This window comes from Geotrypetes seraphini, chromosome 2 (assembly GCF_902459505.1).
Source record: "Geotrypetes seraphini chromosome 2, aGeoSer1.1, whole genome shotgun sequence".
NCBI classification, from domain to species: domain Eukaryota; kingdom Metazoa; phylum Chordata; class Amphibia; order Gymnophiona; family Dermophiidae; genus Geotrypetes; species Geotrypetes seraphini.
The window spans coordinates 168358286-168377192 of record NC_047085.1 but is presented as its reverse complement, the minus strand read 5'-3'; the positions used below and the strand labels follow the sequence as shown (position 1 = coordinate 168377192).

The 18907-nt window shown below is 41.9% G+C and overlaps 1 pseudogene; it reads left to right on the top strand.

Annotated features, from left to right (window-relative positions):
* The first annotated feature begins 6725 nt into the window (after positions 1 to 6725).
* LOC117355185 lies at positions 6726 to 9540 on the top strand (annotated as a pseudogene).
* The last annotated feature ends 9367 nt before the right edge of the window (positions 9541 to 18907 follow it).

Sequence of the window (18907 nt, the reverse complement as noted above, 5' to 3'; positions counted from 1 at the left end):
ATTGAGAGAGATGTCCTTTTTAGCCATAAAAATTTTGCTCATGCTATTGATCCCAAGAGGAAGCTTTGTGGGATGCGATGCACATAAAAATGTCTTGGAGTGAAATGTAGCTTGGCAAAAGAGCCCACAGACCACTTGTCAGCATAACTAGCCAACAGGCATATCAGAGGTACTCGTAACTCCAAAGTCATGTACCCAAATGCCTCTGTACTTCTCCAGGATCCCAGATTTTGCTTTTTCTAGAAATGCTTAACAGATCACTCCTTATCACCTCAATATAGCAAAAATCACAGCAATTATCTCAGCAATATCTAAATACTGTCAAAGTGCATAGAAAGAATTGTGCTGATATGAACTAATACGTTGCAGCAGGATCTTCAGAATAACAGCAGAGTAATATAACTCCCGTTGGCTGGAGTGTCCTCATTGATCCCGTTGATATTCAATCATGTTGCTGCTTCTTCATTTAATTCAAATTACTTTTTTTAGTAGTATTTTTTAAAGTGTTGTTGCAAAGCTAAGTAAAGTTTATGAAGTACAAGCTTATTTACTGTTATTTAAATACTTTAAAAAACTACTAAAAAAGTAATTTGAATTAAATAAAGAAGCAGCAACATGATTGTTACATATCAACGGGATCAATGAGGACACTCCAGCCAACGGGAGTTATATTATTCTGCCGTTATTCTGAAGATCCTGCTGCAATGTATTAGTTCATATCAGCACAATTCTTTCTATGCACTTTGACAGTATTTAGATATTGCTGAGATAATTGCTGTGATTTTTTCTAGAAATGAACATTTTAGCTAGCTGGTGCTGCACGAGAGATCAAACCACGTCTCTTGGTGTTCTCTCTCTTGATGGGATCACATTACTCTGCGCGTGATGTGATCCGGTTTGAGATCTTTTAAAATCCAATAAATCATAACTTGATAGACTCAGGAGTAATCTAAGAAAATATGTGGTAGATGTGTGGAACAGTCTCCCGGAAGAGGCGGTGGAGACAGAGACTGTGTCTGAATTCATAAAAGCTTGGCAAAGGCACATGGGATCTCTTAGAGAGAGAGATAATGGTTGGTGCAGATGGGCAGACTGGATAGGTCATTTGGCCTTTATCTGTCATTATGTTTCTATCAGCAAAATAGCTTTAAAAACTATACGGGACTATGAGGGGCCACTGAATAGTTCTCAGCCTAACCAAGAAGAGAATGATGTGGAACTGTGAAACTTACAAGTTATTCCACACTTTTCTTGACACTTTTTGTTTCAATATGAAATAAACAAAAAGTGTGGAATAACTTGTAAGTTTCATGACTCCACATCATTCTTGTCATGGTTAGGCTGAGAACTTTTCAGCGGCCCCTTGTATGTTGAAATAGTATACATATAACAAATTCCCACTGAAAAGGTATGGAAAGCTTTCATTGATGATAAAAAGGAAATACCTTAACATGCTGCCCTTTGATGTCAAAAGAATATATATCTGAAGAAAGATAAGTATCACATTACTCCCTTATGTGGGCTGAACCATCTTATCATGAGTAGATTCTGTTCTCTAGTAATATCTAGCTGAAAATAAGTGAGCTAGTGAAGCATTAAAGCAAATGTTTTGCTATTTTTCTGAACTACTGTAAATGTATTTCTCACTTTCCATGACTACGTGACAAATAATATCCAACTGTTCTAAATGTTAACGCATTCTGGTTGTCCTTTAGAGAACTTAATATCCAGTACTGAAACATTTTGCTGCAAAGAGAATTCTTAATAAGACAAGTATGTATGCAAGTATGATAGGATAGAACAAAGCTGGAACCATGTCTCATAGATGGTTCTACTAAATATAACGAGGACAATATTAAGAGCGATTTAAGCAGGCAGGAAGTTCTCCTGCCCGCTTAATTTGCTCCCAGCCGCCTAAGAGGAGATATTCAGCAGCACTTCATCGGAGACTGCCACCGAATATCCCCTCAGACCGTCAAATTAAAAAGTGAGCGGGTCAAGCGTGGTGCTAGGGATAGCATTGGGGAGGAGCCCCAGGTCATGCGGGTGTTGGCACCCACATAGCTAAGCGGTCAGATTTAGGACAGCTTTTGAATATCAGGCCAGCACCCACATAACTTTGCTTTCTAAATAACATTTTTTTTTCATCACCCAACCTCCCCTTGCTCTGCCCCTACCCCACTCCTCCCCCCACAAACATGTCTTCCTGGCCACAATAAGCCTCCCCCAACCTCTCTCTCTAGGTAGCCCCACCCCAGGTCTATCTTTGTCCCTGGTGGTCCAGCAGCGGACTTGTCACAGCTGGAGGGGGGAAGAGCAAGGGAGGTAAGGGGAAATTTTTGTTTTATTTTAAACAAAACAAACAACTTATGCAGCTGGCCTGATATTCAGTCGGAGCCGCATAACTCTTATCCAGTGATATTCAGTGCCAGTGTCTGGACATGGCCCAGCACTGATTATCACTGATAATGTATCTGCCAGCAATCATACTGACCACTGCAGGCTAAATATCGGGGTGAATGGTTCTAACACCCAGATTCCAGTTCATAATACAACATGAGAAGGTGCATACTCACTGACTATAAGCTAGTTATGGACTTGATTTTTTCAGTCAAACCACAAGAGAACAAATCATATCAAACAAAAGAATTCCTCTATTTCCTCCTCTCCATTCTGTGGTTAATACTTAGCAAAATGAAATAATAGGTAATGTATAGTAAAATTATTACCTGTTGAAACCCTTGCGTGACCAACCAGTACTAACAGTTAGCGGAAGCAAATTAAAGAAACATTCCCCTGCAGCGGCGGGAAGCCTGCCTTTCACTTGGATGGGTTTATGTTTCCAACTGAAAGTTAGCTGAACCCCAAGTGTACAGCAGAAATAGCTTTCTTCATTCAGTGAAATCTGCACACTGACTTGAGGGTTATGACTTGGCTTTTTGAATTAAAATCTTGAGACCCGTGAGGAAGATGTTTCAATCGAAACACGGACCATGCTGGGTCCTCTGAAGCAAATGTGAATTTGAACTGTCAGTCGCTACTATGCATAAGAATGGTCTTACTGGGTCAGACCAATGGTCCATTAAGCCCAGCAGCCTGTTCTCACTCGCTAAAAAGGAGCCCTTAGTTTATAGCCCTCGATAGAGACTGCCCAGCTTTGTTTTTTGGGCTGAGAACTGTTCAGCAGCCCCTGGTATGATCTATTAAACAAAACTGGGAAGGGGGAGGGGGAGAGGATATAGACCATGTGAAGTCCTTTTTTTAATGTGAGGTGGAGGGCACAAGGAAGAAAAAGATGCAAACCTCCACTTTGAGAAAATGCAGTGGAGTGTTGCTCTGAAATTCCCAGTTCATTTTATTCTGTGCTCTTTATGAATGCAATCTATTTTGCTGTAATTTTTCTCTGTTTCTTCCTTTTTTTCATAAACTAGAGCTGCACATTACTCATCTTGGAAAATGATCAAGGAAGATTGTTTTGTGGAATTCAGAAATGCATCCCAAACCACACAAGTGGTGGATGTGATTATCATAGCTGTGTGTCATCTTACTCTAACATGTCTTATGTGCCCCACGTATCTTTGCGTGCGGATATGCTTGCGGCCAAGTAGCCTACTATTCATATTTCCAGATGGCAAATAATTCCTTCCTTCAAATTACTAGAGAAAAACATTATGATTAAAAAAAAAAAATAGCTACATGATAAATTAGCTTTTCTCATTATACTTAACATAGCAGCACAGTTACAAGGTAAATGAGAGCTGATAAAGATAGGGAATACGCTAGACGTCTACTAAATCCTGTGTGGTTTAGATTGTGAAAAAACAAATCAATTGATTATTCTTTCATAAAGTACTAAGACAAGGGGACTCTCAATGAAGTTACATGGTAATATTTCAAAACAAATAGGAGGAAATATTTTTTTCACTTAATGGATAGTTAAGCTCTGTAACTTTTTGCTGGAGGATATGGTAACAGCAGCTAGTGTATCTGGGTTTAAAAGAGGTTTTATACAGGTTCCTTGAGGAAAGGTTCATAGTTTCCATTGAGATAGAAATGTAGAAACAAGAGAAATGATGGCAAAGATCATATGGCTTATCTAGTCTGTTTAACCATGCCATCTTATATCCCTTCCTCTCCCTATAGACAAAAGGGGCGCTCAGGGAGGATAAGGCCATAGTGGAAAGACTGAATGAATTATTTGCTTCGGTCTTTATGGAAGAAGATGTAAGAGATCTACCTGAACCGGAAATGGTTTTCAAGAGCGATGATGCGAAGGAACTGAAAGAAATCTCAGTGAATCTGGACGATGTACTAGGCCAAATCGACAAGTTAAAAAGTGATAAATTGCCAGGACCGGATGGTATACATCCCAGAGTACTAAAAATAACTCAGACGTGAAATTGTTGTCCTGCTGTTTGTGATCTGTAACCTGTTGCTAAAATCGTCTATAGTACCTGAAGATTGGAGGGTGGCCAATGTTGCGCCAATTTTTAAAAAGGGCTCCAGGGGAGATCTGGGAAATTACAGACCGGTAAGCCTCACTTCAGTGCCGGGCAAAATGGTAGAAACGATTATAAAAAAATAAAATTGTGGAACACGTAGACAAACATGATTTAATGAGACGGAGTCAGCATGGGTTTAGCCGAGGGAGATCTTGCCCGACAAATTTGCTTGAGTTCTTTGAAGGTGTGAATAAACATGTGGATAAAGGTGAGCCGGTTAATATAGTGTATCTAGATTTTCAGAAAGCTTTTGATAAAGTTCCTCACGAGAGGCTCCTGAGAAAATTAAAGTGTCATAGGATAGGTGGCAAAGTTCAGTTGTGGATTAAGAATTGGTTATCGAATAGAAAACAGAGGGTAAAGTTAAATGGTCATTTTTCTCAATGGAGAAGAGTAAACAATGGAATGCCACAGGAGTCTGTACTAGGACTGGTGCTATTTAACTTATTTATAAATGATCTGGAAATTGGAATGACGAGTGAGGTGATTAAATTTGCAGATGACACTAGCCAGGTGTCTTATTATCTTCTCTCATTTGATGTTGCTACTTTGAATGAAGACAAGGCGGACATGGTGTGTGAGACCTTGACTTTGTCCAGATCGACACAGATCAGTTTATCTTTTCATCAAGTTAGTTTGGTAGCTTTTGTACCCCTTGGGACTATGAGGTTGTGGCTGCTGCATGGAACCAGGATCATTCCCCTTCTGAACTTGTTACCGGGGATGGAATTTGTTTTCTTATGAAACATCTTCCTTGGCTGACCCGTTCCATTCTGATGAAGGAGCAGCACTTTAAGCTTCTTCTGCAGCTGCATGTGTCTCCTTACCGGGCATATATTTCTGGGTATGCCTCTCATGCTCAGTCCACCCCTTCAGGTTTTCTTCACATGTTCTAGTCTTGTGACCATATTCAGACCTTCTGGTCTTTTGTTGCGTTATATTTACAAACTGTATTGGGTAAGCGAATTCCTTTCAGGGTGGATGTATTAATCTTTTCTCCGATTGTCACCTTGGGCTTGTCAAGAGGGGGCAATTTGTTACTGCAGAAAGCCTCGTTACTGGCCTGGAAATGTATTTTATTGTTGTGGCATCAGGCTGAGGAGCCTACTATCACCATGTGGAAAAATGAAGTGTTTACTCTGTTCAAATTTGAATATTTGGATGATCGACGGGGTGGTCTCTGGAGGAAGTTTGGCAGAATTTGGGCTCCTGTTTGGGAGGGTCTGTCCCATAGAGCACAAAGTTCGCTTTTGAACTTTTGACACTGGTGTGTGGAGGGAGGGGAGAACCGGGGGGGTGGATTGGGGGGGTGTCTTTGGTGAGGGGTTTGGCTCCTTTAGATCTTCGTGAAGGATTAACATGGAAGACCTTTCTGGTTCTGCTGTTGTGTTATTGCTTGCTGTTGTAATGTATGTATTCACAAAATATTAATAAAATTCATTAAAAATAAATTGCAGATGACACTAAACTGTTCAAAGTTGTTAAAATGTATGCAGATTGTGAAAAAAATTGCAGGCGGACCTTAGAAAATTGGAAGACTGGGTGTCTAAATGGCAGATTAAATTTAATGTGGACAAATGCAAAGTGATGCACATTGGGAAGAATTACCTGAATCACAGTTACCGGATGCTAGGGTTCACCTTTGGGATTAGCGCCCAAGAAAAGGATCTGGTTATCATTGTAGACAATACGATGAAACCTTCCGCCCAATGTGTGGTGGCGGCCAAAAAAGCAAACGGGATTCTAGGAATTATTAAAAAAGGGATGGTTAACAGGACTAAGAATATTATAATGCCCCTGCATCGCTCCATGGTGTGAACTCATCTGGAGTATTGTACTCAATTCTGGTCTCCATATCACAAGAAAGATATAGTGGTGCTAGAAAAGGTTCAAAGAAGAGGGACTAAGGTGGTAAAGGGGATGGAACTCCTCTCATATGAGGAAAGACTAAAATGGTTAGGGCTCTATAGCTTGGAAAAGAGATGGCTGAGGGGAGATATGATTGAAGTCTATAAAATCCTGAGTGGAGTAGAACAGGTACAAGTGGATCGATTTTTCACTCCATCAACTATTACAAAGACTATACATAAAACTATACATAAGTTTGAGAAGACTCGTCACGTGCCTAGGTATTCTGCAGTTGTCGTTGAAGCGGGCAGCGGAGACTTATTTTACACAATTCTTCAGCTAACCTCTGGGTTACTGTTTGGAAAAGAATAGTACATGCGTGAATGTATCTCTGTCCATGTTGGTCAGGCTGATGTCCAGATTGGCAATGCCTGTTGGGAGCTGTACTGTCTTGACCAGCCTGATGGTCAGATGCCTAGTGACAAAACCATTGGAGGTGGTGATGACTCTTTCTTCGGTGAAACGGGGGCTGGCAAACACATTCCCAGAGCTGTCTTTGTGAATTTGGAACCAACAGTGGTTGATGAATTACGTACAGGTACCTATCAGCAGCTATTTCACTCCGAATAACTGATCACTGGGAAAGAAGATGCAGCTAATAATTATGCTAGAGGCCATTACACCATTGGCAAAGAAATTGTAGATCTAATACTGGATCGCATTCGTAAGCTGGCTGATCAGTGCACTAGGCTGCAAGGTTTTCTCATATTTCATGGTTTTGGAGGTGGCACTGGCTCTGTCTTTGCATCTCTTTTGATAGAAAGACTGTCTGTTGACTATGGCAAGAAATCCAAATTTGAATTTGCAATATATCCAGCACCCCAGGTCTCTACTGCCGTGGTAGAGTCCTACAACTCCATTCTGACCACTCATACAACACTGGAGCATTCCGATTGTGCATTCATGGTAGACAATGAAGCAATTTATGATTTCTGTTGTCGCAACCTGGATATTGAACGACCCACTTACATCAATCTGAATCACCTCATTGGGCAGATTGTATCATCTATCACTGCTTCTTTACATTTTGATGGGGCACTTAATTGTTGACCTGACAGAATTACAGACCAACCTTGTTTCATACCCCCACATCCATTTTCCCTTGGCAACATATCTCAGCTGAAAAAGCATACCATGAGCAGCTGTCTGTAGCTGAAATTACCAATGCCTGCTTTGAGCCAGCTAACCAGATGATGACGTGTGATATTCGTCATGGAAAGTATATTGCTTGCTGTATGTTATACAGAGGAGATGTTGTTCCTACAATCAAGACAAAGCGTACTATTCAGTTTGTGGATTGGTGCCCTACTGGTTTTAAAGTGGGAATTAGAGAGCTGCACGGGAACGGGGATGACGGGGATCCCGCGGGTTCCCCTTTGGGTCACGGGGATCCCGTGGGGACACCCCCTAGGGTCGCGGGGATCCCGTGGGGACGCCCCCTAGGGTCGCGGGGCTTAAGCAAAGCCCTCCCTTCCTCCGACGTCAGCGCTGACATCAGGAAGACTTCCGGTCGGCTGTGTGTGGCAGGGCAGGTAAGGAGAAGGCAATGGCGTACAAAAGAGGGGGGAAGGGGCGGTCCGCCCTGGAGAATGTGCACAGCCGGTCAGGTCCCCCGATCGACCGACAACAGGCCCGGCCGACAAATCTCCCTGCCCTGTAGCCGCGAATCTAAATTACCTCTTACAGCAGCTTCACTACTCCAGCTGCTGTAAGAAGGTAATTTAGATTCGTGGCTACAGGACAGGGAGATTTGTCCGACCGGGCCTGTTCTGTTGTCGGTCGGGAGCAAAAGCGCCACAAAGGCGGAGGCAGGGAGGGAGGAAAGGTGGAGTGGAGAAGAAAAGACGCTTAAGGGGGGAGAAGGCCGCTGAAAGCACTGGGGAAGACAAAGGGGTGGAAAAGAACGCTGAAAGGACATGGGGTAAATGGGAGGAGGGGGGGGAAGGACCCTGAAAGCACTGGGGAAGACAAAGGGGTGGAGAATGCCACTGAAAGGACATGGGGAAAACAGGGGTGGAGAAGGCCGCTGAAAGGACATGGGGAAGACAGAGGGGGGAGAAGGACGCTGAAAGGACATGGGGAAGGCAGAGGGGGGAGAAGGATGCTGCCTGACAGGACATGGGGAAGATGGTGGGGGAGAAGGACACTGAAAGGAAATGGGGAAGAGGGAATGGGAAGAAGACGCTGGCAGGGAAGAAGACAGAGGTGCCAGACTATGGGGGGAGCAGAGGGAAAAAGATGGGTGCCAGACCAATTTGGGAGGGGGGAGAAAGGGAGAGGCATAGTAACAGAGCAAATGGAAGACACAGAGAGAAGAGAGGTAGTGGATGGAAGGAATTGAATAAGAACATGAAGAAAGCAGAAACCAGGCAATAAAGGTAGGAAAAAAATTCTTTTTTTTTTTTGCTTAAGGATAAAGTAGTATATTAGTTGTGTTGATAAAAATTTATAAACATTAGAGGCTCTGGTAGAAACCCGTTTACAAAGTATGTATTCTTCCCAATTAATATTTCCAAATTAATAAAGTTTTTTTGCTTATTTTTAAATGGGTTTCTACCAGAGCCTTTAATTCAGTAGCATAATTAAATGAAATAACTATTTCTGTAGTTTATAGGGATGGGCGGGGATATAGGGGATTCCTCGCGGGGACGTAGGGGATTCCTCGCGGGGACGGGCGGGGACGGAGGGGATTCCTCGCGGGGACGGGTGGGGACGGAGGGATTCATCGCGGGGACGGGTGGGGACGGGTGGGAGTCCTCACGGGGACGGGTGGGGACGGGTGGGACTTTGGCGGGGACGGGTGGGATTTCTGTCCCTGCGCAACTCTCTAGTGGGAATTAACTACCAGCCTCCAACTATGGTACCAGGAGGTGACTTAGCTAAAGTACTAAAATGAGCTGTATGCATGCTGCATAACACTACAGCTATTGCTGAAGCCTGGACTCGCTTAGACCACAAGTTTGATCTGATGTATGTAAAGCGTGCCTTTGTCCACTAGTATGTAGGTGAAGGCATGGAAGAAGGAGAATTTTCTGAAGCTCGGGAAGATTTGGCAGCTCTAGAAAAAGATTATGAAGAAGTTGGTGTTGATTCTGTGGAGGGTAAGGCTGAAGAAGGGGCAGAATATTAAAAATATAATAAAATACACTATAGAGAGTACTTCATGTGAAAAAGGTTACATGGTTTCTGTTACTTGAACCTTGTTTAGAAATAAAAGTGTTTATGTAAAAAAAAAAAAAAAATTACAAAGACTAGGGGACATTCAATGAAGTTACAGGGAAATACTTTTAAAGCCAATAGGAGGAAAAAAAATTTCACTCAGAGAATAGTTAAGCTCTGGAACACGTTGCCAGAAGATGTGGTAAGAGCAGATAGCGTAGCTAGTTTTAAGAAAGGTTTGGACAAGTTCTTGGAGGAAAAGTCCATAGTCTGTTATTGAGACAGACATGGGGGAAGCCACTGCTTGCCCTGTATCGGTAGCATGGAATATTGCTACTCCTTGGGTTTTGGCCAGGCACTAGTGACCTGGATTAGCTACCGTGAGAATGGGCTACTGGGCTTGATGAACCATTGGTCTGACCTAGTAAGGCTATTCTTATGTTCTTATGTCCCTGAGATTAGTTGCGTGGAAATTTACTGCCAGATATTTGTGACCTGGACTGGCTACTGTTACTCCTATGAACTTTGCTTAACTTATCAGAAAAGTAATTTATTATCAATGCATGTTAATGCCCATATCATATGTTACAAACCACAGGACATTATATGCAGTAGATCAGTGTTTTTGAACACACGGTACATACACAAGCCGCTTGTGGGGGTACACGGCACAGGTCTCCCACCTCCCTACCTCCTCAATCATCACTGCCGCTGGGGATCCCATACTCTCCTTCCTGCCCTCCAGCTGCATCATCAAAGCCGACCTGGAAAGCTTCCCTCCGATGTCCTTCCAGGTCAGTCAGAGATCCCAGTTACCTCAACAGTCCTTCCTGCCTTCAGCCGCACTTGTTTGCAGGGATGCGGGCAGCAGCTCTTTTTTTTTTTTTTTTTTTTTATTTCTTTATTGATATTTTGAACTTGACAATGTATACATTTGAAAAATCGAAAAAAAAAAACAACTATATGAAAATACACTATTAACATCAGAAATATTACAATAAAAATTTTAAATCCCTTCTTAACCTATAACAGTAATGATATTATATTATACTCATCAATATTATAGAATATTATGAAATTTATACCTCTTGCACGCTGCATGTGGCTGACCTGGAAGCCTTCCCACCAACGTCAAAGCTGACATCATAGGGAAGGCTTGCAGGTCAGCCACCTAAAGCATGCAAGAGCTGCTGCCTGCATCCCTGCAAACAAGTGCAGCTGAAGGCAGGATGGAGCAGCCCAATTGGACTGCCCTGAAGGGAGCGAGTGCAGCCCTGGAGCAAGCAAGTGGGAGAGAAAGGGGATATCAACATGGGGCAAAGGGAGAATGGTAGGGGGAAGGAGCATGTGTGGACATGGGAGGGGCAAGAATTTGGGACAAAGGCTGGAAGTCAGGGAGGGGAGCATGAACTTAGGATACAGAAGGAAGGAAAGGGCTATGAACGGGACACAAGGGAGGGAAGAGGGGACACTAACTTGGGACATAGGAGGGAGGGAGGGAACAGAAAGGGAGAATTGTTGGACAGGGGTGTTTGAGTGAGAGGGAAAGAGAAGGTGCACATGGGGAAAGGAAGAAAGAGTTAAATTGGGCAGAGAGAGAGGAGTGAGGTAGAGATGCATGGGGAAGAGAAATATGAGAGGGAGAAATGTTGGATATGGTGGTGGAGAAGGAACAGAGGGACAGATTGAAACAGATGCAACAGGGAGGAATGTTGGACATAGTGATGGAGGGAGAGATGTGGCATGGTGCGGGAGAGGGGTGGGAGAAGTAGAAATGTTGGCATGGGGCTGGTAGGCAGTGGGGGATGATGTACATGATGTGGGGGATGAGAGAGGGAGAAATATTGGATGTGGCAGTAGAGGGAGTGGGGAAATGCACCCTGGATCTCTCTCTCTCTTTCCCACTCCATTTGCAGTAAGGGAGGGAATGAGAGGAAGACACTGAGAGAGAGAAGGAGACATTTTGCCAATGGGTGTGGAGGAGAGAGGAAGAAAAGTTGGACTCATGGGACAGAGAGATGTTGTCTGGGGAAGGGAATGAGGTCCAGAGGAGAGGAAGTGTGTAGGAGGCAGAAAGAAAAAAAAATATTGGATGCACAGTCAGAAGGAAGTGCAACCAGAGACTAATGAATATCACTAGACAAAAACAGTAGGAAAAATGATTTTATTTTCAATTCAGTGATTGAAATGTGTCAGTTTTGAGAATTTATTATTTGTCTATTTTTTTTTATAGTTGTTACTGAGGTGACATTGCATATTTTAAAGTTATATGCCTTGACCTCTTTGAAAAAAATGAATATAAATGATAATAAACATTTTCTCTGCATATGTGTTTTTTTTAAATTTTGTGGTTACCATTATATATTGTTAATAAGATTATATTGTGTGTATATGAAAAATGAATGGAAGAAATTGCATTACAATTAATACTATTATGGGGGTGGGGTCAGGAGCGGAGCTTGGGTGGGTCTGGGCCGGAGCTTGGACAGGGGTACTTGGCTTGAAGAAGTTGAGAAACTCTGCAGTAGATAACATATGAGGGGCCGCTGAAAAGTTCTCAGCCCAACCAAGAAGAGAATGATTTGGAGCCATGAAACTTACAAGTTATTCCACACTTTTCTTGACACTTTTCATTTCAATGATATGAAATTAAACAAAAAGTGTCAAGAAAAATGTAGAATAACTTATAAGTTTCATGACTCCACATCATTCTTGGTTGGACTGAGAACTTTTCAGCAGCCCCTCATACAGTAACAACATTAGAACATGCTATTAGTAAATGACCTCTTAAGTAGTACCATTACATTTTAGAGTTGTAACTGCTGCTCTGTGCAGGCTACCTAAATAGCTAATTTGCACGGAGGTATTTATTTTGTTAAACAAAAAGTGCTATGTTGATGAATACTGTTTGTTGGCAATGGTGCTTATACAACAAAACTGGAAAGGAAAAACTAATAAGGTAAACTTCACTTAAATATATAAACTTTCAACCTGAGAGGTGCTCAGAACCTTGAAAAACAAGGTGGAATAAATGCTAATGGGGACAAGCCCCTAGAGACATTTCAGTGTTCTATCATTGCATCCTCTCCCGTGTTAGAAAGAATAAAGTGAACCAGTTTTTCCAAAAATTGAGTTAATGTCCCAAAACTTAGCTTGCATGGGTGCTTTAGGAAGCTGTCTCACTCCAGCGGGCTCTAACGCGTTTTGCCGCAAGGCTTCTTCAGAGAGCCGCCAAACAAGCTGGAACTGAATGAAAACTTCTTCCTTCCTCATCACCCGTGATTACATCACTTCCTGATAGTGATGGTGCTTATGCATAAATTCTATAGACTAATAATTAAAATAAGCCTTATGTTTTATTATCATGTTCCTCAAGTTTAGAACAAGTTTTTGAAAATATGATGCAGAACTTGATGCATTTTAACTATTTGTTTCTTTTTTTTGTTGTTGTTCCTTTTTCAACTCACTTTCAAAGTTGATTCTATTCACAAAGCAAATTAAAATTCCTCAATAAAATGGTATTCAATACAAAGTTGATTGAAACAACTATATGAAATACAATTATATTAAGCCACAACACAATCTATTGGCACAAAACTCATAACAATAGAATGTGAAGGGATATCATACCGCAATCCACTTAACCAATTTGTTTCATTGACAAGTAATATGTTTAATTATTTACCCATGTAACTTGTCTCTGCATGGTATAGCAAAAGTGAATGTAAAAACTGTGCACTTATATGAGCTCAATAGGCTAAGCCCAATCCCGATGCTACGAGGGAATGATGAAAAGTTCTCAGCTCAACCAATTAACTTCATAAATTCTGAGTGTTATTTTGTCACTGTGGCTATGACATGAAGACTGTCAATCAAGTGGAGAAAGCTTCATCTAAGGCTAGACATACATATACGTAGGAGTTTCGTCAGCCATAAGCCCGAAGTCATAATGCCATTGTATAGATCCATGGTGAGACCCCATCTGGAATACTGTGTACAATTCTGGAGGCCACATTACCTCAAAGATGTGCTGAGACTTGAGTCGGTCCAGCGAATGGCCACCCGGATGGTCTCAGGACTTAAGGATCTCCCATATGAAGAACGGCTGGATAAATTGCAGCTATACTCACTCGAGGAACGCAGAGAGAGGGGAGACATGATCGAGACGTTCAAATATCTCACGGGCCATATCGAGGTGGAAGAGGATATCTTAATTTGGCAAGTGCCAATTTGCAGAAACAAAATTCTCTGTTTTGACATTGTTTCAGATCATTGATTGAACCATATCCACATCATTCTCCTCGTGGTTGGGCTTTATTGATTGTAAACCGTCTAGATAATTTTTGATAGACGGTTTATCAAAGAAATAATAAACTTGAGAAATCTTTTCAGCACCCCCTCTTACTTATACTATTTGTGTTGTTTGTTCTTAATGCTACCTTCTGCTTCAAAAAGCACCAGAACATACCCAGACTACTGAAGCATTCTTTTCATTCTGTATTTTTGGAAAAAATAAAAACCTTGATGTGTCAAACCTGTGATCATCTTTTCAAAATTATCCAACCACTAATTAAATAGATGGGTCCTAAGATGGTCAACTGGATTAAAAAAAACTGGTTGACTGACAGATGACAGAGAGTATGATAAATGTATTCATTTAGAAAAAAGAAATATAAGTAGTGGAGTACCTCACAGGTTGGTCATGCAGTTGATTCAAATTCAGTTCAACAACTTTGCAAGCAATATCTCTGAAGGACTACAAGGGGGTGCTGCAAACTAGTTCTCAGCCCAACCAACTAAATTTCTAAATTTTGAGTGTTATTTTGCCACTGTAGCTAAAAAGAGTAGTATCTTATTTCGTTAAGTGCCAATTTACAGAAACTTATTTCGTTAAGTGCCAATTTACAGAAACAGAATTCTATGCTTTGACATTGTTTCAGATCATTGACTGAACCATATCACATCATACTCTTCTTGGTTTGGTTAAGAATTTTTCAGCACCCACTCATAATGTTTTAGCATTGAAAATGCCTTTGTAAAGGGCAATCATGGTTGAGGTACATTACATTAGTGACTATTATTCACCTTAGCCTTGCAGTTTTAGGCGGATTACAAAAGAGGTAAGCTGGACATTACCAGGAGAGTTAAAAAATTAGATATTAATTACAGCACTGTGACTTATTCAGAAAGTTGCAACTTCGGGTATAGAAACAGAGAAACATGGCGGAGGATAAAGACCAAATGGCCCATCTAGTCTGCCATCCGCAGTAACCATTATCTCTTTCTCTCTCTAAGAGATCCCAGGTGCCTATCCCCGGCCCTCTTGAATTCAGACACAGTCTCTGTTTCCACAACCTCTTCTGGGATACTGTTACACTCATCTACCACTCTTTCTGTAAAAAAGAATTTCCTCAGATTACTCCGGAGCCTATCACCTCTTAACTTCATCCTATGCCCTCTCATTGCAGAGTTTCCTTTAAATGAAAGAGACTCGACTCATGCACATTTATATTATGTAGGTATTTAAATGTCTCTATCATATCTCCCCTCTCCCGCCTTCCTCCAAAGTATACAGATTGAGATCTTTAAGTCTATCCCCATACGCCTTATCACGAAGACCACACATCATTTTAGTAGCCTTCCTCTGGATCGACGCCATCCTTTTTATATCTTTTTGAAGGTACTGCCTCCAGAATTGTACACAATATTCTAAATGAGATCTCACCAGGGTCTTATACAGAGGCATCAATATCTCCTTTTTCCTACTGGCCATACCTCTCCCTATGCACCCTAGCATCCTTCTAGCTTTCAACGTCACCTTTTCAACCTGTTTGGTCACTTCCACTCAACCAGTTCCTGACCCAGCCCTTCACTTTGAGACCCATCCCAAGAGCACTCAGTTTATTTATTAGACGTCTGTGTGGAACAATGTCAAATGCTTTGCTAAAATCTAAATACAACACATCTAGTACACATCGTCTATCCAATTATCTCATCACCCAGTCAAAGAAATTGATCTGATTTGTCTGACAAGACCTCCGGTCCTGTAATTCACAGGATTCCAGAAACTTGACCATTCTCTATTTTTAAAGTGTTTCCATTAATTTGCTTACCGCTGATCAGGGTGGAGGGAATTCCCTTACTATTTTACAAGAGGATCCACCAAACATTGAGCCTCTTATACAGTAGGACATCAAAGTCCCTTTACATATAAATAAAGCAGTGATTTTAGAAAACTACATGTGAGAAAAACCATGGAAATTATACTCCCCACACATACACACACATATAGAAAGCAGCTTTCTGAACTCTCTGCACCCTTTGTAAAGGACTCCAGCCTCAACAGTGGCAGACCTCCTTCAGGGAACCCCCTCCTGATAGCAGACCCTCCCTTAGTCAATTGACCATACATGGAAGCCGATCTCTAGCAGTAATACCACAATGTTACCACTATAGTTCTCGGTAGCCATTCTGGATAACTCAGTCATCAAAATGGAAGTCAGTGGACATAACACCTAGTAAGGCTGGGGTGGATTTGGGGCCTTAAGGAAAGGCACCATATGGGTTGCTGCCATTGAGAGGATTTTTTGCCTTGGGAGAACAGAGGGATTGGATGTCATGGGAGGTGATTGGGAGGTCCAGATGTTGGGATGTACAGCTGCTTCTTACAGCTCACATTTTTATGTACCTCAAGGCAGTTGTAAATGCTGATGTCCTTTTCTGGACAGATGTGAATTCTCTATGTGAAATGGGGAATTCCCTCTTGTACTGTAGGTCCACTCAGGATACTCCCTCTCCCCACCCTACCCACACCTCCTTGAACTCTGTACATAGTAAACCTTCACAAATGTGAATAGTACCTTTTCTGAAATGATAATTATATATCTGAGACTCTCCAGATTTTTAAATGCAACCATTTATTAGTAGGAATACTTCCCAAAATAAGGGTCATTACAGTAAAATGGTGCTTACAAAATCACCCAGTGTAAAACTATTCACAATACCAGAATGTGAATACTTTTATGTTATTTAGATTTAGGCATGGTTGGGGGGGTGGATTTTTGATAAGGGGATGAGTTAAGTTGCTTTTTACAAGTATTCTTTATAAAATACCAGCACCTGCTTCCAAGCAGGCTTAAATATTCATAGTTTCATTTTAGTCAGAATTTCTATAGAATTTATGTATTTAGCTAATGTTTTTTTCCAAGGTAGGTGCAATAGGTATTTTATCTGCCCTTAGTGGGTTTATAATCTAAACTTGTACCAGAGGCAATGATGGGTTAAGTGACATGCCCAAGGTCACAAGGGGCTACAGTGGAATTTAAACTGGGCTCCACTGATTTTAAACCTGCTGCTCTAACCATTAGGTTACTCCTTCACCAACATGCTGAGTTCCCTGAGGTAGAAGTCCTTGAGACATGATGTAATATAAGAGTTTGGATTCTTACTTGTGTTTAAGTTAACTGACCATTAAAAAATATTAATAATGTCATGGAAATATATTTAATAAACTTTTATTGTTCCATGTTTTTCCAACAAATTTTGGTCTTACATAGTAGTTTTTTGTTGTTGTTTTTATGGTAAATAGAGTGCTCCACATAAATGCTTTTGATTCAAAAGTTTATCAGGAATGTAAATCTGAAAATTTGGGATAATAAGCTCCTTATGAATTAGCATCTCTGTGGACATATGAAATCAGCTGTCACTCTGAATGTGGCACAGTGCAAAAGCTCTGCGGCTTTTGGTTTCAGATTTCATTAGCTGAGGTCCATATGTGCAGAGGCTATTTTGCTGGGAGGTAAAATATGGCCTTTCAATAATTAAATTATTATACTGTATACTAGTATTTTAGCCCGTTACATTAACGGGTGCTAGAATATATGTCTGTCTGTCTTTATTTCCGTCTCTCTCTCTCTCTCTCTGTCCTGCTGTCTTTCATTCTGTCTGTCTCTGTCCCTGGCCCCCTTTGTCTGTCTGTCTTTCTGTGTCTCTCCCTGTCCCTGTGTCTTTCTTCTTTTCTTTCTGTCTCCCTTCCTCCCCCTGGTGGTAGAATATATGTCTGTCTTTCTTTCTGTTTCTCTCCATACCCCTGTCTTTTTCTTTCTGTCTCTCTTCCTCCCTGGCCCCCTTTGTCTGTCTGTCTTTCTGTCTCTCTCCCTGCCCCTGTCCCTGTGTCCTTTTTCCTATCTCCTTCCCTACTTCCCTGTCCAGCAGCCGCAGCATTCCCTCTCCCTCTATTTACCGCGAGAGGAGCCTGCACGGACCTAACAGCCCGAGCCCCCAGCAGTGTAACTTCCCAACGGCTCCTCTCACGATCGCCGCCTTCTCCGTCGCAGGAGCAGCTCGTGAGAGGAGCCGCTGCAGTGTCTTTGAGAAGTTGAAAAAAACTTCGGTCCGTCTCCGTGCTCGGCCGCGGCGGACTACAGCTGCCGCGGCCTGCAGCCGCCGACAGCCGCGGCCGACATCTGCCTTGCCGTATTTTTTTTTTTTTTATTTGAAAGACGCAGCGGTGGCTCCTCTCATGATCCCCACCTGCGTCGAAAGTCCGACACAGGCGGGGATCGTGAGAGTAGCCACTGCTGCGTCTTTCAAAGAACTGTAAGCCGTGCATGCGCACTTCCTATGGGTCGCTACAGCTCACGGAAAATGGACCCACGCGATGGGAGTGCGCATGTGCGGCCTAGCGTTTTATTATATTAGATAATCTGGATATACTGTACATACTATTTGTGTGATTCTAAAGCATTTTCAGGCTTTCAAGCTCTGTTGGGTATGGTGTAGATGCAACAGTTTAATCTTACTTGTGGTGTGCAGTAGAGAATGACACGCTGGGAAACTAACCCATGTCATTCTTTCAGGAAAAAGGGAAGAATCAGAGTAAGAATGGGCACAACCACTGACCCTCAAGCCATGAAAAATGCTGGTGTGGAAGGACTGAGGTTCAGATAGAAACTAAAGAATGACAGTCTCTGGTATTCAGAGCAGATATTGTGATGTCATAATGCCTCATTCCACCTATGCCTAAGAGCCAGCCTCATCAGTGATGTCACAATGGCTTCATTATCCTATACTTGGCTCAAATAAGAATCAGAGTATGAATGGGCATAGCCACTAACCCTCAAGCCTTGTATTGCAAAATGCTGGTGTAGAAGGACTGAGGTAGAGATAGATACTAAAGAATGGCACAGGATGGTTTCCCGTGGTTATCCGTGATGAATTCTGTAATGTGTCATTCTCTAGTATGCAGAAGGTAGATTCTATCAGGGGGAAACCTGCAGTGATTTATTTTAAGCACAAGTACTGGTCAAGCTTATAGTGTTAGAAGGGAAATGATACTA